General features: G+C 40.5%; 1 protein-coding gene and 1 long non-coding RNA gene across 5 annotated transcripts in view; one reads left to right on the top strand and one right to left on the bottom strand.

Annotated features, from left to right (window-relative positions):
- MAGI3 (membrane associated guanylate kinase, WW and PDZ domain containing 3) overlaps window positions 1–24,065 on the top strand; it is a 245,679-nt gene that overhangs the window by 6,986 nt on the left and 214,628 nt on the right. The window lies entirely within an intron of this gene.
- Window positions 564–8,556, bottom strand: LOC122228438. Its single transcript, XR_006206592.1, has 3 exons — window positions 8,514–8,556; window positions 5,428–6,122; window positions 564–1,289 (listed from the first exon to the last, which is right to left on the bottom strand). It is a non-coding gene; the product is annotated as an uncharacterized LOC122228438 (long non-coding RNA).

Raw genomic sequence — 24,065 nt, forward strand, 5'->3', positions numbered from 1 at the left:
AAATGCAATTTCCTAGTCTAGTAAAAAGGGAACTGGAAATAGATTTCCACCTTAACTCCCCCTTTTCTTTTGTTACAGTCACAGTTGACTGACTTCCAGAGAAGAGGGTCATACCATTATATCTCCATCCCCCCCCCCCCCCCAATGTGTTCTGATGCATCTGCATTGCAGTGGTTCCCAGGAGCAATTCTGCCTCCCTCCCCGCTAATTTCAGTCATCCCATGGTGGGGATGCTTGGACTGCATTTTGCTGGGGAGCCACCTGAGTGCCCCAAACTTTTTTGTAATAATGTATTTGCGGTTCAGGGCTTTTAAAGTATTATGGAATGCAAATTGGAAGGAAATTTTGCTTCAGATTTATTGAAATGAGCATCTATTCTATTTGGAGGCTGTCCCTCTTGTTTTGGGCATGCATTATGAACAGTAACTGACTTACTTAATTAAAACTTTCTAGCATCTTTGGCTCTTTGCTTTTTCATTGTGGAGATAATTTTAAACACATAATTATTTTTCTTGCTTTCAGGAAGTTTGTGAGAGGGTACCCTGTTTGTCATTGTTGTTCTGATTAGGAATTACACGTGACTATGAAAAAGTGGGATTTTACTGCACATGATGGACATTTCACAGAAATAGTTTGATGGAATGAAAATACTCTGAAAGGGAGGGAAAAAAGAAGCATTTACTAGTAAATGCTTTATTTCTGACCTTGGTCAAATAGAATTAAGTGAAATTGGCATTTTTTTCCTCTAATAAAATAATTTTTAAAAATCCCCTTTAATGGAGTAGCCTTGGAGATCTGTTACTCTTTGGATATGGTTATCCAGTTTGCAACAGGTATCCGGTAATAGGTAGGTCAGATCTCATCAGGAAGGGAAAAAAAAATCCTAATTCACATGTCAATTTCTGTGTTTGTAAGGATTCTTTAGCAAGTGACAGAAACTACTGAGGTTAATTTAGGCTAAGAAATTTATTGGCTTACATACATGAAAATGCACGCCTACGGCTAGCTATAACAGCTAAATTCATGCTCTCAAGTGATGGTCGTTGGGACTATTACTTGGCTCTTTTCCTCTGCGTTGGCTTCTTTTTCAACTCAGATCTCCGTGTAGCAAGAGAGGTGGTTCTGAATCCCCAAGTCACACAGAGTCCTTAAAGCTTCTCATCTTTGTTCTGGAATCCAGTAACAAATCTCATGCAGGGACTTTGTGCCCATCCCTTGGACCAGTTGTGGAGAGAGGGCAGCATGGTACCCTGATTGGTCAGGCCTGTGTGAGATGTCTACTGCTGCAGCTGGGAATAGAAAGCACAGTGTGATTAATAGCTGTTCTAGAACCCCAGGAGATAAGGGATGGATAGTTCCTCAAAAGACGGGATGCTGGCCTCTTTTAAAAGATTTAATCTCTCCTACTTTGAAACCAACAGCAGTACCCAGTTGTCATCAAGCTATCGTTTTTTAAAAACCAGATAGACTCTAGACCCAAACTGAGGCACTCCTTTTACTCAAATAGTTTATTTAAATGTTACAATTTTTGAAGTTTTTGATTTAAAAGTTGCTTTTATCTAAATGGTCTTTAAGAGTTCAACATCCTAATTTAAAAAATTTTTTTAAGTTTATTTTTGAGAGAGAGAGAGAGAGAGAGAGAATCTGAAACAGGCTCCAGGCTCTGTGCTGTCAGCACAGAGCCCAACACCAGGCTCGAACCCACGAACCATGGGATCATGACCTGAGCCGAAGTTGGAGGCTCAACAGAGTGAACCACCCAAGTGCCTCAACGTCTCATTTTTTTTAAAAGTACTGGTTGTAGTTTTTCGTTTTTCTTTTTTCTTTTTCTTTTTTTTTTCTGTGTAACATCAAGATTCTTTGAACAGTGCTGCTTGTTCTTAGGTGGATGGGATACTTTGGAGGATCATTTAATTATCTTTGGCAGTGAGAAAATGATTATTTTTTTTATAATCTTTTTTTAAAATTTTTTTTTAACGTTTATTTATTTTTGAGAGAGAGAGAGACAGAGCATGAACAGAGGAAGGGCAGAGAGAGAGGGTGACACAGAATCAGAAGCAGGCTCCAGGCTCTGAGCCATCAGCCCAGAGCCCAACGCGGGGCTCAAACTCACAGACCGCGAGATCGTGACCTGAGCTGAAGTCGGACACTTAACCGACTGAGCCATCCAGGCACCCCGAGAAAATGATTATTAATCTAGTTAATGGAATTTTTAAAACCTAAGATTATTGTACCATTTGAACATGAAATTCTAAAATAATTGCTTTCCAGGATATTTTGCTTTTAAGACAATGGTCTTCTTAAATATAAATTTAAGGATGCATTTTTATTGTATTTCTAAGCGTTTCCTAACAATACCTTTCAACCATGATTTCAAAGAAGTCAAACATAATGAGCCTACTACTTCACTGACTCTTTGAAACACTCTTACACTTAAGCGTGTACTGTGGTATCTGTTTAATCGCCTAAAAAGTTACTTGGAGACATTGTAGGATAAAATCAAACTACCTTTGTTTTTTTCCAGCCTCCACTGGGGGTATTTGGAGTGGAAGCTGAAAATTGGAAGAGGGGTGGATAATCCGAATATCTTTGCACGCTATTTTTACCTTCTTGATTACCATATAAATATCTTCAACTTGGTACCATAAAAATAATGTTAATATCAACCTTCAGTTGCCATGAACAGTAGGAGTTTTGCAGTTTGGCTCATTGTGGTCTGGTAGTTTGTATCTTTAGTGAATGTTGAACATTGCCAAATTAATGGTAAATATTCTGTACATCAAAACCAGCATTCACGGAATTGGGTGTGATTTATCAAGAATCATAGCATGATTTTGTATTTTCAGATTAGTTTATGTCCATCTTGGGACGTCTTTAGACCGTATTTGGAAAATCGCTGCTTCTACTGCAGAAGTCTATTACCAGAGTTCAGTATTAATCCCATATATTGATTGATTAAGCCATGGAATCTGTTAAAATAATACAATTTCCTTACTTCTGCTCACAGAACTGTATCTTAACCCATCTCTGTAGCTTTGGGCAAAAGAACATTTTGTTAAAATATTATTAATTTTAGCTACGGATACTTTTCACTAGTTTCAGTGTTTTAAGTTGGAATGTCCATACTCCTTAAAAATTTAGTTTCCTTTTAATAGAGTTAGAATTGCTAACTAGAGCTATCTCATAGTGAAATGCTGGTGAATGAAATGACCCATCAGCCTTCCTTTGGTGGCACCTCTAGGGTGACAACCTTGCCCTGGGTCTAATAGGAATATTCTGACTTGGGGACTTGTTGCAAGAATGCTAGCTGCCGAGTACTGAGTAACAGTCGTATGTCCGTGCATTATACACCCACCTCATCGGGTTTATAAGGTTGTGTGTGTTGGCATACGTATATTCCTAGAAAGAACTTTGTGTGTTGTCATTCTCTATGAGTCAGGTGTTATCCTCTCTCTTTTACATATGAGAAAACTAAGGTGCAGAAAGATGAACACACTGAAGGTCTCAGACTCACGAGGAGGACTGTGAACTGAAGTAACTTTTTTTTTAAACTTTTTTTAATGTTCATTTATTTTTGAGAAAGACACAGTGAGTGGGGGAGGGGCAGAGAGAGAGGGAGACACAGAATCGGAAGCAGGCTCCAGGCTCCGAGCTGTCAGCGCAGAACCTGACACGGGGCTTGAACCCACGAACCGTGAGATCATGACCTGAGCTGAAGTCGGACGCTTAACCGACTGAGCCACCCAGGCGCCCCTGACCTGAAGCAGCTTTGAGTCTTCCCTCTTCACTTTCCAGATAGAAAATTATTTCATTGTGTCTGGAGAATCTGCCGTACTTCCTTTTTCTCTATTAAAAGGAAAAACCCCCACGATTTTGAATTGTTCGAGTGGGTGTTAAATTCAGTAAAACATTGGGCAAGTACTTAAAATAAAAGCTTCGTTGCTTCTGTTTCTAAACAAAGTTTGTGGCAGTGCAGTTTAATCCGTATAGCCAAACTGTGTGATGAAGTAGTTATTCCCAAGAGTTACCAATCAGACAGAAAGTTAGCATTAATTCTTGCTACTGTTGTAAGATACTGTTCTCAGCAGTTCTATGTAAAGGCCTGGATACTCTTAGCATAAATATACTTGTGAAAATTGTATACCTGATGCTGCAAATAATACCTTGTTCTCATGTTTCGTGTCCACTCACTCTGTAATTCACTCACCAGGAAGGTGTTTGTTAACACACGCATCTTGAGCCAGGTGGCCTAAAAAATGCTCTGATGAATGTACACCTGCATAAATTTTGGAACTCGGGATTTTTTTATAAACATGCAGACTCTGTTCAAAGCATACTTTACTTTTAAATAAAATTCAGCTAAGCTAGATAGAAGAATAACTCATTGTATTCAAGTAGATCTCTCTGCTTCCAGGCTTCAGGAACTACACGCTAAGGTGGTTCCATTGAAGAGGCAGTGAAAGCAGGTCGTGAAGTATTGGCACCTCTTATTCTTTAAGTGTTTGTGCTGTTATGTTTTCTATTTGGGCTTAAAGTCAGCCATTCAGCTGGAAGGAACCATAGCAATCCAACTAATACCCTTAGTCTACAGGTAAATAAATTGAGGCTTAGCAATGGCACGTAACTCTGCTCAAGAGTCGTAGCGCAAAGCTGGCAGAGCAGGGACTAGAACTCGGGTTGCGTTTATTTTGGCTTCTGGCAGAAGCATTTCTGTAGGAAAGTTTAGCGAAGTTGGTGGGGGAGAAAAAAAGAAGTAACCTGTTAAACATCTTCTGTCTCTTTATGAGATCTGCCTGATTTTGGAATTAATCAGGCCAGACTCGGTCTGTCATGCCATCAGCATGCAACGAGTGTTGTTGTGGTACAGAAGGAGCTGGAGCACAAGAAAGAATTTTAATCGTTATATATAATGTCACAGTTTTCCAGGGCATTTGTAGCCTTACGTAACGCAGTAGTCTGTGGTTAAGATCTACATAGCCAGACAATTGTTGGCTGGTGTAACAGCTGTATGTGTGAGTATTGGTTCTTGTTAGTTGTTTTTAGCTTTGAAAAATTATTTCTCCTCTCAGAAAGATCCTCCACAAGGCTTTCACTGGAGTCCTTCTGAATGGGCGCCCTGTATGGCAGACTCGGGTTTCTCTTCTTGCCCTTCTCGGTGAGGTGATAGTACAAGTCTGAGTTAGAGCCGGCTCCACTTCTGTTTTTTTCCCTCAGCCTGACAAGGGGATGCAGTGGAGGAAAATGAGTTCTTAGGCTCGGGACTGCTCAGGGATGTGGTAGAGGAACCGTCAGGGGCACTTCTGGCTCAGGATCCTTGAGCTTGCCTGGCTGGGATGATGGTTGACGTGACTGAGATGCTCCTGCTGAGTACAGGACAAGTAGATGTCTCAGCCCACAGAGACCTGGCCCAACAGAGAAAATACCCACCTGGGTGCGACAACACTGAAGAAGGGCGTCTGGGTGGCAGCGCTGGGGAGACTGTCTTTATTAGGTGTGACTTATGGGAACGGTGGCATCTTGCTTGGGCCCTTGGTGTGTCTGTGAAAGAATAGCATGGGTACCTGCTGTCAACCTACCATATATTCTTGCAGTATTGGCCGGGGTAAGGTGCAGGAAACAGAAAGGGATGCAATACAGGGAATTAGTTGCTTAGGGAATCTTTGAAAGGGCTAGAGAGCTGGGCTCAGGCCAGGAATCTGGGAGCGACTTCTAGGACACCTTGGAACAACCTGCCATGGGAGCTGTCCCGTCTGCCACTGTCAGGAAAGTGGCAATCAGGAGGCTGCCACTGCGACTAAGGCAAGAGAAACCACTGCCTTTGTGACGAAGGGGACCATAGCAGCCACTGCTGTTGCCATCATAGCTGCTTGAAGTCTGGAATGTGGTGTCTGGCGGGTGCCGTGGCAACTTCTTGATGCCTCTGAGCTGTTGACTAGAGGCTCCCCAATACCCTTGAAGCTGGAGCCTGGACGCTGATACGCCTGTGACCTTCTTTGCTAGCTGAAGACCGCTAAAAGCCACAGGCTGGTGGAGCTCTGCCTTGCTTCTGCCATCTGTGTTTTGTGTCCTACGTCTTCATGGTGGAACCAGATTTTCATTCCGAATACTAGTCGTAAAGGAACCTGGAAAATAACAGTTTTTTGTTTTCCAGCCTCTGCATTTCAGGAAGGCATACTATAAGCACGTGACTGCTGCATGCCAGCTGATGATCCCCACACATCTTTTTAAAGATCGTATTTAAATACACTTTAACCCTTTCCTGATAACTCATTGTCATTTCTGCGAGCTCCTCTTTTTGAAACGGCCTTTGTTGGAATGATCACAGGGCCGATGGATTTTAACATCTCTGTCTTTGTACTAGCTCACGTCTGTCCCGCCTCCTGCCCCTGCTGCTGAGATATGTGTTTTATATCACTTGATCTCCACCTCCCCTACAAGCCGTAGGCATCCAGGGCAGGGAGAGCACCTCAAATGAAGCAACAGATTCATAGGCTGGTCAGCAACCTGTGATTTCCGTGGCCTAGAAAGATGAATGGAGCCAGTGAGAATCTTTCCTGGGGATGTGAACTCAGACAGAAAGGAAAGAATTTCCAGTTAGGAGTAGGGATTTCAGCTGAGGGGTTTTGCAGTGGTGCAGTGGAGTTGACCGTACTCTTTTGCAAGACTGATGGTTAAATTTTCAGGAATTGTGTGAGTGAGTTGTCCAGGACAGCTATTTAACAACATTAAGTTGCATAAATTTACAGTTAAGCAAATTATGTTAAAAACAAAGGTATTTAATACTCAAAACTAATGATTTCCTTATTCTCAGCTTTATTGAAGTATAATTGACAAAATTGTAATATATTTAAAGCATACAATGTGAGGATTTGATATACATACATGTTGTGAAAGGACCCCCACAATTGAATGAACATTTCCGCCCTTCACATATTTACTGTCTTTATTTTGATGAAAACACTTAAGTTAGTAAATTTCAGTTATGCAGTATAGAATTATCCACTTAATCATCATGTTATACATTCGGTTGTAACATGACTAAGGTCTGAGAAGCTAAAGTTTGCACTGTTTGCCAACCTCTCCCCTTTTCCTATATCCCAGCCCCTGGCAACCACCACTCCACTGTTTCTATGAGAAGATTGACTCCTTTTTCTTTTTTTCTTTTTCTTTTTCTTTTTTCTTTCTTCCTTCCTTTTCTTCTCCCCCACTCTGCTCCCCCCTCTTCTCCCTTGACTCCACGCCCTATTTTATTTTAATACATTTTACTACCATCTGTGCTCTTGGGTTTCTTCACATTTATTATCTCTGAGTGGTGGAAATGCTATATAATAGTATGGGGAGGGAGAGTCAAGGTTGGAAAGGCCATGCTAAACCATGTACCAACTAATGTTATGGGAGAAGAAAGTATGAGTGAGCAGAAGAAATGATGCATGCTGTGGGACCGAGGGGTGTTCATAGTAGACCACAGGAGGGAAGGACCACAAACTCTACTTCCCAAGGTCCAGGATCATTCTGGAGTCATCCTACGGCTCTAACCTCCAGGAGGTGCAGCCCTACCTATTTTATTCCCTGTTCTTGGAATTGTGTGAAATTTTGAATTCCTCTGTGTTATCAACCTTAATAGAACACTTTGGAATTTTATGGTATTTTATTTATTTATGATTATGTGCCTTTTCTCATGAAGAGGAGACCGTGTGCTGAAAGTTTGGGTTCAGGTTTTGTGGGATGAAGATTGAGGTAAAGAAGGTCAAGAGGGGCAGGAGCAGTGTGATGTGTGGTTATTTTCGGAGAGGAGCATTTGTACCTTGTAGTTTTTGGTCCACATCCCTGCCCCAGGTACATTTCGTATTAGAAGATTGAAATCTCCACTGAGGGATGGCTACTGTAAATGTATATATTTCACTCTGTGGCATTTTTCATGTGTAAACCGTGCACAGACTGGTAGAGTTACTTGTACACGGAGTAGCATGTTACTGTGTAAATGCCCTAAGCCTCAAAGGCTAGAGAGAGTCTTGGGGCACAGGTGGTCTCTCTGGCTTCTCTTGTAGCTCACTGCCTCAGCCTCCTCGGCTGCCTTTGATCAGCTGCTCCCTCTCTGCTCATCTCTCCAGTTTTGTTTTCTCTGTACTCTGATTGCTTCTCCCATGCGTCTCTGCTTTCCAAAGAAAAAACTGACCTTGGAGAGATCCTGCCCGCCAATCGCAGCGTGCCTTCACTTCCCCACGTGGGTTGTCCGATCTCAGGGGGTCAGGTGGAAACCTACGGTGGCCTTCATCTATTTTCTTTTATGTTTGTCCTTGCCTAGATAGTCGGGAGCTGCCCTGTACCCCCAGAACATGTGCGTGTTATGTTTTTTCTATTTCTGGAGTTGGAAGTATTCCAGAAACCTGGTCTCTAGGTAATATTTTATTTGATGTCCTTGTTTTAGAGGTTCAAACTGGACTGCACATAGTAAACAAACCCTGTCTTTTAAAAAGTCATCTTAAAAAAACAGTGATTGGACGGGCACCTACCTGGGTGGCTCTGTTGCTTGAGTGTCTGACTTCAGCTCAGGTCATGATCTGACAGTTTGTGGTTCAGAGCCTGGGGCCTGCTTCAGATTCTGTATCTCCCTCTCTCTCTCTCTGCCCCTCCTCCACTCAATACTCTCTCTCTCTCTCTCTCTCTCAAAAGTAAACATTAAAAAAAGTAGTGATTGGAAATGGATCTTTGAAAGGCCAATAGATAATCTCTTAAGATCATTTCTTACTCATTGAAAGCATAAAAAGTTGCCTAACTATGGCAGTTAGTCTGCTGTTGAAATTCTTGTTAGCATTCTATCCCTTTATCAGTATTAAGGAACTTCTTACTATAAGTAAACAATATAGAAATATTTTATCATCCCCCCAAAATAGTAAATGGGAATAGGTATAATTTGTCTTATTACCTGCAGTTTGCAAACTTTTCACCTCCTAAGATACTACTTTTTCTCTATCACTGGCACTGGTGGTGATTAGAGAACATCTATGCAAACAATATTAAAAGCTCACAGCTCAGGGGCCCTGGGTGGCTCAGTCGGTTAAGTGTCTGACTTCAGCTCAGGTCATGATCCCGTGGTCCTCCAGTCCGAGCCCTGCATCAGTCTCTGTGCTGACAGCTCAGAGCCTGGAGCCTGCTTCGGGTTTCCGTGTCTCCCTCTCTCTCTGCCCCTTCTCCCCCGCTCGCACTGTCTCTCTCTGCCTCAAAAATAAATATACGTTAAAAGAAAAAAAAAAGTTCACAGCTCTTCTGTGGCCATTTTCTAACCTTGGGGGCCTGAGTACTTGAGGTGATAAGGTCAGAATTTCTTCTTTGTGCTTTTATGGAGTCCCTCTCTTTAAACAATGGTGCGGCCTTGCTGAGCTGTTAATTGGCTTCCTGCTCATAACAATAATTTCTGAAAGAACAGTTGTGTTAGTGTGTGTGTGGTAAGTGGTCCTCACATACCACTTAGCCAAACCTTTCTTGTCCTGATTTTTCACCTCAAGCTGCTCTAGGAAGCTTTTCACTAGGGGGAACAAGAGTATCTCCATTTCTATTGTCCTTGTTGTCTATTGGTTTTTAAAAATAATGGAACTAAGTAGAAACACAGGGCTTGGTGCATGTAACTTTACTTTACACACCACAGTTTAGGGCCAGTTGTCTTTTTTTTAGGTTCCTAGAGGTGAAATTACAACCTCCAGACCATCTTTTGGCCAAATCCAAACAGATTTTTAGTAAAGTTTGATGGAGTTTTACATAAAACTGTGGCCAAAGCACAGTTGAGTTGTAGGACTTTAAAATGTGGGCTTGGAATCAATCTGTGGTGGGATCTCAGTTCTACCACTTATCATCTGTTACCTTGGACAGATTACTTAGAAGCCTCAGACTTCATCTGTAAAGTGAATATAATCCTGCATATCTCATAATGTTGAAAAATATTGTGTTAGATGCAATTGGGCAGGATGTTTTTCCCTACTGTTTTAAAATGCCCCAGAAAAATCATTATTATTATTTTATTCATGACCCTTGTTTGTAACAGGTTTAGAATGTTTACTGTTTTAAATCACTGACCTAATTACATTTCTCATAATTATAATGCTGTTAATTCAACCATAGAGATAACTAGGAGTTATCCTGGAGAACTGGGACCAGTAATGAATATGGCTTTTCTTATTAAGTATCAAAATTCAGAAATATACGTGGGTCTGCCTTAAAGATAAATAATACCTTCATGAGCTGAAAACTGCAACTTTAGGTAATAATGCAGTGTATACCTAGGTTGGAATTGTGTGCCCCCAAAAGGTATGTTGAAGTCCCACCTCCAGGACTGCAGTTTAGAAGTACGGTCATCGCAGACATAATTAGTTAAGATGAAGTCCTCCTGGGGCACCTGGGTGTCTCAGTCGGTTAAGCATCCAATTTCGGCTCAGGTCATGATCTCACGGTTCGTGAGTTCAAGCCCCATGTTGGGCTCTGTGCTGACAGCTGAGAGCCTGGAGCCTGATTCAGATTCTGTGTCTCCCTCTCTTCGCCCCTCCCCCATCCAAGCATCCGTGCATGTGCACACTTTCTCTCTCTCTCTCTCAGATAAATAAAACACTAAAGAAAAAGTGAAGTCCTCCTGAGTAGGGTAGGGTGGGTTCTTCAGAGAAGAGACACCTGAGGGGGAGGATGCTGCCCGACCACGAGACTGTGGAGGCAGCGCTTTGAAGGGCTGCCCCTGCCGGCCAGGGCCACTAAAGATTGAGAGCTACCCCCAGAAGCTAAAAGAGACAGAGACTCGACCCAGGATCTTGGAGAGACTGTGGCCCTGATGGGACCTTGTCTGTGGACTTCTAGCCTCCAGAGCTGTGAGAGAATAGATTTCCATTGTTTTGAGCCACCTAATTTGTGGTACTTCGTTACAGTAGCTTTAGGAAACTACTCTACCATTTTATAATGATAAATATATCCCTGCTATTTAAGAGACATCTCTGTATGGAAAAAAGAGAAACATCTCCGTGCAGTGGAATTACCACCTTCTTTAGAACCTCTTAAATTGTGGATTAATATGCTAGGTGTAATCAAATATATTTTTTATTTCAGCAATTAATATGATCGATAACAAAAGCTAATTACTGTATAAATTCCCTCAGGCTGAAGGACTACAACATTGTAGAGTAGGTGATAAGTCACTTCCTTACATGGGTTTCCTTAGTCATGTTCCCCACCTTTGCCTTCGTGTGTACCATTCTGAGGGCAAGTGAACTAGTACCACAGTCAAATGTAAGAGCATAATAATGTTTTCATTCGGCAGAAATTTACTGAACATCTGCTAAGTGCTTGACGGTATTCTAAGCATTGAGGATGTGGCCATGAAGCAAATAAGCTCTCTTACGGAGTTAGCGTTGCAGTTGGGGAGGTAGATAATAAATAAGAAAATATAAACTAATGCCACAATAATAGTTGTTGCAGTAGCAAAGACTTCAGTAGCTCTTACTGTATGCCAGACATTGCTTTTAAGTGTTCTCCTTCATATTTATTTAGTCTCGCAAGGACCCTATGAAACTGTTATATCTCTGTATTCAATCTGAGAAACCCTAGGCACAGAGAAGCTAAGTAACTTACCCTAGGTCACACAGATAAGGAAAGTGCAGAGCTGGACCCTGAATCTAGGCAGGGTCTGTGTTCATAAGCGATGTACTCTACCCTTCTGAAAAGCATAGATCAGGATGATGACGTAGAGCGTGTATTGTTGAGACTGGGTGGCCAGGAAAGGCCTCCCCGAGGTGGGGACATGTAAGCCACAAGTTGAAAGACTGGAAGGAAGGAGTCTGCCGAGTGAAATTTTTGAGAAGAAACCTTGCTGTCAGAGGGAATTATTAAGTACAAAGGTCTTAATGTAAGAACTGGGTGTGTCATAGGACTGGAAAGGCCAGTGTGACTGGTCCCTGGTAAAGGAGGGGAACAAGCAATAGGGCTGAGGTCGAAGAAGTCGGCAGAGGCCCGTGGGGGTCCGTAAGCCATGTTAAGGGTTTGGATTTCATTTATATTCATAGTGTCACCAGAATGTGTAGAGCCGGAGAATGATTGGCATACATTTCAAAAAGTCACTGTTCGTGATTTGGGAGGAGCAGGAGTGGAGGAAGGGAAGGAGGTGAAGGTCGGCTTGATCTAGCATACAAGTAGGGACGCTGAAGCTAAGGGGAAGGACTTGAGAGAGGTCTTGAAAGAGGAGCTAATGGGACTTGGCTGATTGTTTGCAGGTGAGGGAAGGAACGGCCTTCAGGGTAACTTGGAGCTTTTTGCTTTGAGCTTTGAGGTGAGGGTGTGTGGTGGTGCCATTTCCAGGAATAGGAAAGATGGGAGATTGGGGCTAGTGAAGAGGTTTTCTGTGGAGGAGGTATATCTGCCATCTAGATTACTTTCTTAACTCTTTACTCTCCTTCCTTTATTATATGTTAACCCATCCCCATATCCATCTGTCAGTCCTGTTTCTTACGCCTTTCAAAGTCAGTTGTAGTCATCAGTACGTTTTCCCAAGGCAGGTTTTTAGAATCTCCATTTTTCTCATTTTACAGACGAGAAAACTGAGGTGAGATGCTCGAGGTCGTGTAGCGAAATGTCGGCGGATCTAGGATTACCATGCAGGTTATCATCAGTCTCAGACTCTGATTTTATTTTAACATATATATAAGAACAAAAATGAATTTTGGGGACCGGACAGGTTTTGCTGCCAACTGGCGTATGTGCTAAAAATCTCTTGGACCCAAGTTTCAAAGACCAGATGCAAAGGATGTGGTACTACTGTTGCATTTGATTGGATTACAAAGTGAGCGTATCGCTTAGGACTTGTTGGAAAGTACAGTATAATGTAGAACGGAGAACATTTTCAGATAGTTGGTCCAGGAATGTAGCTTGGGATTCTTCCAAGCATTAATCCTCTTGTTGGCAAAGCCTTTGCATTTAATTAGCAAAATGTTCCGTGCATGCCTACTATGCTCTAAGCCTCACGCCAGGCCAAGATACAACAGGGAATGATTCATTTCCTTTCAAGGAATTTAGCCTTTCAGTTTTGTTTCAATTTCCTCAAATCTCCCTCTATCGTTTGCTGTATGTTTGTTTAAAAATGCAATAAAAGCTGTAGTTTAAAAGGTAAGAAGGTTTATTTAATCTAGGTAGAATTTCAGCCTCTGTGGCAAATTTATATGCATATTACATAGGCTGCAGGTTTTTCATTTGCTTTGTGTGAGCACCTTGTATTCTAAGGAGTGAAAATAGGCCATTTTAGTCTCTAGCTGATGGAATTAACTAGCTAGGTTATCAGTGAAGTCAGTATCAAGCTTGGAAGTAAATAGTGATTTGAGTTGTTATAGGAGTATGAGACACGTTTATCTTCAAAAGTGACACTTAATTGTCTTAGATTGATGTTATTTTTGTGCTTCCTTGTAGAATAAACATTTTCACAATTTATTGACTTCTGATAGTTGAGTTTTAAGGAAATTAACCCAGTAGAGCGTTGTGTTCTTCCCGTACTGTGGTTGCTGTCTGTTCTAACATTTAATATCCTCCAGCAAGTCTCTCGCTCTTATCTTTCCAAACTCATTTCTCATTATTCCCCAGTACAGATACTCCGTTACAGCCAAACTAAAGTGTTTGCCCTACTTCTTCAAAATTCTGTCTTAAACTTATTTCCTTCAGAGATTTTTTTAGGATTAATCTGTTACAAATTTTATTTGTATACTTTGCAGCTCCAGGATACTGAAATGGTTCTGTACTTTGCCATAATACATTATTAATTTTATAGCTCTTTAGCTCGGTAACTGAGACTCCATCCAGCGGACCGTGGTGTTAGAATTGGTCTATTACCAACGCTGAGGAAAGTGCTCAGATTTGCATTAATCAATAAAAACACTTTCTAGACTGGAAGGCAGTTCTGTACCTTTGACCAAGAAGAGCTTCACCTTGGTGGAAGGTTCGAGAGGAACAGTTTACTCTCCCTGATTTGTTTAGGAAAAAGAGAAGCAGATGGAATTTAGCTCCTTGTCAGTCATAGTTAGAAAAGTATAGAGGGCGAGAATGCAAACTGGTGCAGCCACTCTGGAAAACGGTATGGAGGTTCCTCAAAAAGCTAAAAAGAGAACCACCCTACGACCCAGCAATTGCACTACTAGGCATTTATCCACGGGATACATGTGTGCTGTTTTGAAGGGACACATGCACCCCCATGTTTATAGCAGCACTATCAACAATAGCCAAAGTATGGAAGGAGCCCAAATGTCCACTGACAGATGAATGGATAAAAGAAGGTATAGTATACATATATGTACCTACAATGGAATATCACTTGACGCTCAAAAAGAATGAAATCTTGCCATTTGCAACAACACGTATGGAACTAGATTGTATTATGCTAAGTGAAACAAGTCAGAGAAAGACAATACGATTTCACTCATGTGGAATCTGAGAAATTCAACACATGAACATAGTGGAAGGGAAGGAAAAATAAGATAAAAACAGAGGGAGACACACCATAAGAGACTCTTCAAGTACAGAGAACAAACTGAGGGTTGCTGGAAGGGTGTTGGGTGGGGGGAGGGGCTAAAAGACAGCCAGACCTAGTTGAATTAAAAAAGTTATGTCTTTTTTTTTTTTTTTTAAACTTAAGTTTTGGACACCGAGTCCAGTAAGGGAGGGAGATGTGATATTATTTATATAGTTCCCATAAACTGAATTGTGTACCTTGTTTTATAAAGAATAAAACTCATGTTATGAATTTTTTCTTTGACTTCTGATTTGTCCCCATGAACTATTCCCGAGATTTTTACACTTAACACAGGAAAGGTTGGTCATCATTGGTACCAGTTTGGTCAAAATCAAGTAGGATGTCTGGGATAAGACTTCAACACCAGCATCCCTGGTATTAGGGAGAGACAGGGCTTAGGGCAAAGGTAAGATTATAAAGTGAAATTAGTGAAAATTAGTGAAATTAGTATTTGGTACCACCCTGACCCCACACACCATTTTCTCTGCTCTCATCTTCATTTTTACTTCCTGGTGGGGTTCCCCCCCCCCCCCCCCGTGTCTGTACACTCACTGTCTTTTGACTGTCTAGTCTCAGTACCGTCTTCCTGGCTGGCACTCCCTACCACTTGGCATTTTCCCATCATATAGTAGAGAGGTGTCAGGAAAGTTCTCTGATTAACCTATACGAAGTAACACTAAACTGATGTGAGGAACTATCCCAGCCACACGTGCTCAGGCACATTTTCCCCTTCATGTCCTGTATGACTCAAAATAATAGAATTTCAAGCAGTGCTGTTAAGAACTTTTCCTCAAATCTGCCTGATTTAACTGACTCTGGAAAGTATAAGGAAGGTACCTGTGGTTGCTAGCTCCTCTTTCAACATTGCATTTCTTCAGGCACTTGCGTTTCTGTTGCCTGCGGGCTACCTTCCCCCTTCTGTTGTCTTACCAGATTGCTTTCTGGAATGGTGGGTTGTTCTAAATAAATGGGGGGAGCGCCCTGTAGTTTGAGTTTATTTTGTAAGAACTGAAATGTAAGTCTGCTTTATCTTTTCCGGGTGACAGTCCTCTTTGTGGGGTTGACAAGCCTCTCTTTCTGTTACAAAGGAGTCTAGAGCGTAGATTTTGGTTATTGGTCCTAAATTTGAATTCCCGCCCTGCCACGGTTCTGCATTCAAAAGTTTCATAGAATATAAAGGATCAGGACAAAAAGAAATGACCCAGAAGCATTCATTAACATTACTTTTTCTTTTACTATTTTATTTTGTCTGTGACATTCCTAGACATGAGATTACCTGGTAAAAAAATATGAACATTTTTGGACATCTTGATAACTGTTACCTAATACTTTTTCATTGTACCATTCTGTCTTCATATCTTTGGAGTTTTATTTTCTTTTTTAGACAAATGTCAGATCTTTTAGCCCAAAAGAGATTCTTCTTTTGGTTCTAAAAGTCATCCATTGTTTTGGATTGTTTACTAAATTATTTAACAATGCAGGAAAACTTCAGCCCTCACCTCACAGCAGTAACTGTCATGTAGATAAATGATCACCATATACCAGGTGGTTAGCCTTGCCTTGGTAGCTAAGTAGCCCAGTGAGGATGCCAAAAGTGTCTATTGGTGATTGGTTGTGTTCTGTCTTCTGCCTAAAATTTTGCCATGGGTAAAATTGCTTTGATCAACGGAAGGTAGGGTCCTTTTACTCTGTATGTAAACATCTCTAATTTGGATATCTGGCACTTACCTCCTCACTTCCCACTTTCTGCCCTCCTTTAGCCATAGTCAGATGGACCTTGTGTAAAAGCGGAAGTAATCTTGGCTATACAACCAAAGTTGTTGATATTTCCATTTTAAACAACTGAATCAGTCTTAAGTTTTGAGGCAGTAAGTAAATTAAAATCCAAAACCAGTCCTGGGGTAAGCCACCAATAAATTGCCAAAATGTTTAAAAACATGACCTTGACAAATATAAAAGCTGTAATAGACAACCTATTCTTAGAAACTTAATCTCTGTTGAGTGGCAGTGTTTCAGTATTAAAGCTGAGCTGTTTGGGCACATTGACCTTAATCTAGTGGAAAGCGGTAGGCTTTGACATCGACACACAATCTCCATTTTAGTAACTACAAAATGCCTGTTTTTAAATTATTGTTTCTGAACCTTGTATTTTCACTGATGACTTCTGATAGTATAATTATACACCTCTGTTATATCTTTTGTCAGAAGGCTAATTTGTAAATAAAGACTGACTTTCATATGTATCCTGTAACCTGAAATAGTATCTGAAAGTGTCTTTTTAATTCACAATGATTCTTGAAAAACTGATGAATTAAATGAGCTATAAATTTTGTTAGAAACTGATTTCTAACTTCTTTGAAGGGAATTGATTTGTTCCTTGGTTTCCTCTCTGAATCTTGAACAAAAATTAATTTTTAAAGGAGGAAGTTGAATTTTCTCTTCTGTTTAGTGTCCATATAAAAATAAAAATAGATATTTGCAAATAAAAATATTTACATTTAGTAATAATAATACAGTAGTTCTGTGAATTACCTTATTTCAATCCAAGTTAACATATATTGCAAAAGCAGGTTTAAATAAAGTAAATGATGTTTACGTGTAAGATACTGCTAGATGCTGTAATTAAGACTTAAGAGTTTCTTTCATATTTGTAGCATTAATTCCAATTGTTAGGTGAAATTTGGTATATTTTCTTAATAAGATGAACTTATTGTAAGTTTCACATACTTATTGTAAGTATTTGGGTGAATGTATTACTAGACGAAATAATGAAAATCTGAAGCAATCCTTGCATTTTCAGAAACAGGCAATTGTTAATTGTACATCCTTTCCCCTAGTGTTTTTGGGTAGCTTTTTTGTAAATGCTTAGCTAGTAGTCTTTTCAGGAACACAGTACTACTAATAACAAAACTAAGCAATTATAACTCAAATGGTCTTTCTGCCCAAAATTCATTTAAATGTAAAGGAATTGGTTTTGTGTTTTTGTTTTTAATTACCCAGGCCCTTTACTTTATAGATTGAATAATTTATTTTACTCTTAATCAGATCCTACCGATCCACCCGCACACATGTGCCTGATGGAACCCCCATCACTGGTTATTTGCGGAGGTTTGTGTATACCAGCAATAGAGAAAGATTGTTTCTCCTTGTTTCCTGAATTCCTGACACTATTCAGATCCTTTGCATTTTATGCTCAGACTGTTTACATCCACTGTGATCTTCCTTAATCTTTTTTCGTTTCATCTTTGCCATTATGTCCTGTGCTCCAGCCCCAGATTAATTTCCTCGAGCATCACTTTTGTTACATCATTCCTGTGTTCAGAAACATCTGTGATCTCTTGTTGCCTACTGAAATCCTCCGGTTAGCACGGAAGCCTTACAGGTATGGACCAGCCTGCTTTTCCAGCCTCGCCTCCAATTATTCCCTCCTGTACCAATGAAATGGGTTTGTTCCTTACTCCAGAGTACTCCTTGTACTTCTTGTAAGTGTTAGGTATGTTATCTCTTTACCCTCTTTCCCAGTATCTTGTCTTTCTAATAATTTTTATGTCAGTTCGTGTTCTACTTTCTGGATAGAATTGTGTGTATAGGATAAGGTTAGATTATGGAGGATTTGAACGCTAGTGAGAGAGGTTTGTATTTTATCCTAAAGTCCGTGGGAATAGCCAGATGTTGTTGAGCTGAGGTTTATCTAATTAATAAAATAATATATGCTTAATCTGGCACAGGTGTGTAGGACAGATTAGAGAGGGTAGAGATTAGTGTGGAAATCTTGAAAGGAAGAGTCCTATTTCCCAGGACAGGTAAAACTGATCCCATGGTAAGGAAGAGATACCAGGTATCAAAGGTGATGGATGTTGAGATACAGAAGAAAAGAGAATGTGAAGGACAGCTGGTTGAAGGAGGAATATGATTTACAATTTAAATTTGTTAGGATGATAGGATATGAGTGAGAACCTCAGGTTAGATCTTGAACGTGAGTTACATTAAGACTTGTTTCTCGGGGCGCCTGGGGCACTTAGTCAGTTAAGCATCCGACTCTTGATTTTGGCTCAGGTCATGATCTCATGGTTCATGAGTTCGAGCCCCACATTGGGCTGTGCACTGGCTGTGTGGGGCCTGCTTGGGACTCTCTCCTTTTCTCTCTCTCTGTTCCTCCCCTACTTGTGCATGCTCTCTCTCTCTCAAAATAAATAGATGAACTTAAAAAAAAAAAAGACTTGTTTCCTAAATTCAGAATGGAATGCATGGAGTTTCATTCAAATAAAAATGATAAAATTACATATTAAGAAAATGTATGTGTTTATAGTATAGGTATATAGTACTATAAACAGTAAAGATATTGGCAGATACTTTGTTTCTAATATAACATGAAGTAACTATTGAATCACCTTTGAATTATTGCCATAGAACTTAGTAATAAAATCATTGGTGATTTTTTGGTCAGATTTATTAGGATATGATTTACCGAAAGTAAATATAATCATATAATATATGTCAATTGTATAATCACGGTCACGATCAAAATTGAGAATATTTCCATCGCACATAAGATTCTCTAGTGCCCCTTTATAGGTTGGTGATCTTTCGAGCATGTAATTTTTACCTTGTCATATACTTCATTAAAACAAAAATTTGGGGTTTCAACCAAACAAATTATAGGAGTAAATATTTGGGGTCTTAAATTGGGGGAATTTACTGATTTCTGGTAGCTTATATTTAACTGAGTAATTTAAGAAGGAGACTGATATATATGTGTCCTTCCAAGTTGCTGCTTCTTGCTCCGCCTCCTTCCCTGTTTGATTTCCTTCCTAAAATCGGTTTCTTCTCCTGCACTCAGTTTTGGGGCCATGTGCTTTACGTTAGTCATCCACAGTGTTGGTCACACTGCCAATACGATGGTTACTCGTGGTGCCTTGTTAGTGCCTCACTGACTTAATTCATTGTCACGATCATTATCTTATCCCTGCCACCTGGCTCAGTGACTGGCCTGGTAGGTACTCAGAAAACAAGGTCTGAATGCATTTTTCCTTCTCATCCAGACTTAAATACTTCAGAATAATATTAGACTCTTTAAACCCCTCCTCTTGAAAAAAGGAAAAAGTGATTACCAAGTTGTGTCAGCTCATTCTCTGTAATACTTTTTTACAATCTCATCCACTTAGATTCATATCTCCTTTCTTGTCTGGGCTTTTCTCACCTCAAAAATGGGGCTCTTTGATTTCCGTGTTTTGCTTTTCCCTTTTATCTTGTAAACCACTGCTAATTCAGTTTTATGTAAGTCATTCTCTCACCCAGAGACCTCAGTGGTTCCCTGTTGACCAGAGAAGATAAAAGCTTGTCTGTCTAGCATTCAAGACCTTTACTTACAATCTATTGAACAAGTTTGAGTGTGGGGGCGCCAGGGTGGCTCAGTCAGTTGAGCGTCCGACTTCGGCTCAGGCCATGATCCCGTGGTCCTCGAGTTCAAGCCCCGCGTCGGGCTCTGTGCTGACAGCTCAGAGCCTGGAGCCTGCTTTAGATTCTGGGTCTCTCTCTCTCTACCCCTCCCCGACTCGCACTCTCTCTCTCTCTCTCAAAAATAAACATTAAAAAATTTTTTAAAAAGTTTGAGTGTGGATGCATACAATGTACTATGATGGGTGACTTATTTACTTATTTGGCTCTGTAATTTGTTTCCAACGCACTTTTCGTGCCATTCTGATTTGGTTGCTGGTTTGAATATGTCTTTTTGCCACCTTGCTATTATTTGTGCTGTTTCACTAGTCTGGTATGTTCTTTTCTGTTTCTGTCTGAGTTCCCCCCAGGTCACACCCCACTTTCAACATCTGACCCTTCTAGTCCGTTGAGCACTCTCCCTTCAACTCTTGTATGGCACTTGACTGTCTGCGCTACCCATTTGTTATATTGCCTTGTCTTTATTCCTCTTTTTCTTCCTCTTATTTATAAATATGCCATTTTCTTGTGTAAGACTGAAAGCAAGTTGAAGCTGGGGACCGTGTCTAACAGACATTTGAATTTCCCACTGTCTGTAGTGTAGGTCTTGGGCTCAGTGATTTAAGTAAGCATATGCTTGATTAGGGTAACTAGAAACCTGTTTGCCCTTCTGCATAGAAGCTCAGTGAGAAAGTATTATAGTGAATCATTTTACGATCTCTTACAGTTCTAGAGTAGAATGATTGGAGTGCACTAAGCTTCAGCCTCCGTGGATGGAGGGGAGTAAGAATGACCTTCGAAAATACAAAAAGCATTCTGTTGGTACAGTGCTTATTACATTGCCACTTGCGCATTTGTTAGACATTTCACGTATTATTTTTTTTTGCTGCATCATTATTTTGCTGGAAGAAATGAATGTTGGCAGCTAAAGCTATTCTGTAACCATTTAAACATTTTGTAAAAACATTTGGCTTAACTAGTGCTATCCTTTGGTTTAAATGATTTTTTGTGATAAATTCTACAGTTTGCATGATAATTAAAAATAAATGTAGAGTTTAGGGGACTCGGTAGTAGGGAACGTTAGTCCTATGCATAATATTAGGGATCTTTTACTTTTATCTTCAGGTTCCACAGTAGTTTTATGAATCAAGGAGTCGTATGACTGAAAGTCTCAATTGAGAAGTCCTCAACCTAATGCCTTAAATACTTATAGATGGGAAAGAAATTGGGGATTCTGAAGGTTAAATTATATTATTATTACTCAGTTTGGGTTGAGAGAAGAGGAAGTATAAGGCCTTTTAATCTTTTAGGAGATCAAAACTGTTAGGATTTCTGAACAGTTCTTTCATTTCAACCTAATACTTGTTTATTGAGCAGTTACTCTGAGAATGTGTGTGGTGAGGACCAGTGGATCAAAGGGATAGGGCTTGTAGGCATCATTGCGGGAGGGAAAATTTAAAGCTATTTTGGGCCAGGAGAAGAGGTTGCAAGGAAAGGATGAAGGAAACACATGGGGTTTTAGACAAAAGAAAGATTGGGGAGTATCCCAAAGGGTGAGCCTTCAAACTGTGTGTCATTTAAAGAGAGGTTGAAGACATCTGTCAGTTTGGAAGGAGAATGAGTCTATTAGTTTCCTATTGATGCTGCAATGAATTCCATAGATTGAGTGGCATAAAGGAGCACAGGTGTATTACCATACAGTTTCAGAGGTCACAAGTCTACATGGGTATGCAGGGCTGCATTCCTTCTGTATGCTGTGGGGAGAAATCTAATTTCTTGCCTTTTTCAGCCTCCAGAGGCTGCCTGCATTCCTAGGCTTCTAGCCCCTTCATCTTCAGAGTGTATCACTCCAGCCTCTGCTGCCTTGTTCACGTCGCTCACTCTGACCCTCCTACTTCCCTCTTACAAGGACCTTGTTGATTACCTTGGGTCCACCAGGAGAATCCAGGCTAACCTCTCTATCTCAGGATCCTTAATATATCACATCTGCAAAGTCTTTTTTTGCCATATGAAATAATATTCTTGGAGGTTCTGGGGATTAGGATGTATCCAGCCTACCACAACGATCATAGGAAAGTTGATAACTCTCTTCAAATATTTGAAGGGCTGACATGTGGAAGATGGAAGAAGGATTAGGCTTTTTCTGTGTGGTCCCAAGGGATAGAATTAGAACTCGTGGGTGGAAGTTGCAGAGAGACAGATTTGTACCCACTGTAAGAGAACTTTCTAACAGCCAGAGCTGTGAGAATGGAGTGGGCAGTCTCAGAAAGGAGCAGCGTGTCCCAGACGCTGGCAGTGTCGAGCAGAGGAGGAAGGTCCTCTTACTGGAGTTGCTGCAAAGGAATCTCAGCTTTGGCTGGACTGTGGCAAGCCTTCGACCCTTGCTAGCCCTGAGACCGAGTGGTTCTGTGCGCACAGCCCAGCCTATTAGCATTCGGACATGAAACATGGCCCCTGCCTTAAGGAATTCTATTCTGGCTTGTTAGTTGCTTCACTGCTTTATTGTCACCCTTTCAACATTGCAGCAAACGAAAGGCCAAAAAAAGAGATTGAACACAAGGGCTATAGATTTAGAAACTCACTGCCAAGACAGTGACCCAGTTCTATTTGGTAAACATTCTTGTGGATTAAATATATTTTCACTTATTTTCATAACTCCATTTCTTTCATCCAGGTGAAAGAAAAACAGACTTAAAAAAAAAAAACAGAATAGATGACATTTCTAAAAAGTTATATGGAAGGGAGTTTGAATAATCCTGCAGTTTTCCAGATAGAAGAGAAGTTTTTGGAATTCAGTAGGCCATCGTGAAGGCTTTGTGTGAGGAATTGAGTAAGGATAGAGTCAGTTGATCCATGTTGGGTATTTTACAGTTTCTCTGGAAGATCTAGTCTCTATTAGTAATTCACTTTCAGGTCTACTCAAAAAGCTACACTGCAGCTCAAGGAATCCAAGTCAAAGGTCCGTACACTGGGGAGTGCCTTTTATGCTGATGGTCAATAAAGATTGCTTTGGGAGACCTGGAAAAGTTTATGAGCTCTTAGACATCTCTTGATGTATTATGTACCAAATTCATTTCCTCCATATATTTTTAATGAGTTTTCTAGATTAAAACTTTTTTTGTTTTTGGAGAAGGCTACAGCATTTGCTTTGAGATGTATTTTTGCTGTAACTGAACTGAATTGAACATATTTTCTAACCAGTCTGGCATAGTGCAGCATCGTGGTGTTGACCTTTTTCCCCCTGAGGCTAGTGTGCTTTATGTTTTCTACTTAATGATCTTTTGACTTTACTAACAATCCACAAAAGATTTCCATGGTTTCTGTAGCTTCCAACTTATATTTCAAAACCTGTCCCAGATGGTAGGTATGTTTAAAGATTCTGTTAAATAAATCAAATGTTCAGTTAAAAATCTGTGCCATTTATTTGACAGTGAAAGAGAGGTAATCCCATCAGGGGTTTGACCAGGGTATGAATCATTAAATAATAACGTTGGAGAGGACTTTGAGAAATTACCTTACCTGACCCTCTTCTTTAAAGAGGCAGTTGACCCCTCCCTCATTTGTAGTCCTGCGCATTCTCTCTCTCTCTCTCTCTCCTCTCTCTCTCTCTCTCTCTCTCTCAAATAAGTGAAGGAAGGAAAAAAGGAAGGAAGGGACGCCTGGGTGGCTGAGCTGGTTAAGCATTGACTCTTGATTTCGGCTCAGGTCTTGGTCTTATGGTTGTGACATCCCACTGTGGAGCCCACTTAAGATTTTCCCTCTCCCTCTGCCCCTCTCCTGTCACATGCACACACACACTTTCTCTCTCTGTCTCAAAAAAAAAAAGGGGGGGGGGGCAAATGGCCTAAATTTCTGGAGTATGTTCCTCAAGATGGAGACTCTAAACCAAAGTTTCGCAAAATCTGGGCTCTAGGGCCTTCAGGAATCCTCTGAAGCTGCATGTAAAATTTCTGTGAGCGTATCTTTTTACGGGACAAAGGTCCACTGACTTTTGTTGATTCATTGGTAAATTATTCTATACTTCATTTCTATTTAGTAAATGTTATGTGTCAAGCTTGTACTGGGCACTTGGGCCATACTCTTAATATAGCATTTAAACAAACTT

Source organism: Panthera leo, chromosome C1 (assembly GCF_018350215.1).
Source record: "Panthera leo isolate Ple1 chromosome C1, P.leo_Ple1_pat1.1, whole genome shotgun sequence".
Taxonomy (NCBI): domain Eukaryota; kingdom Metazoa; phylum Chordata; class Mammalia; order Carnivora; family Felidae; genus Panthera; species Panthera leo.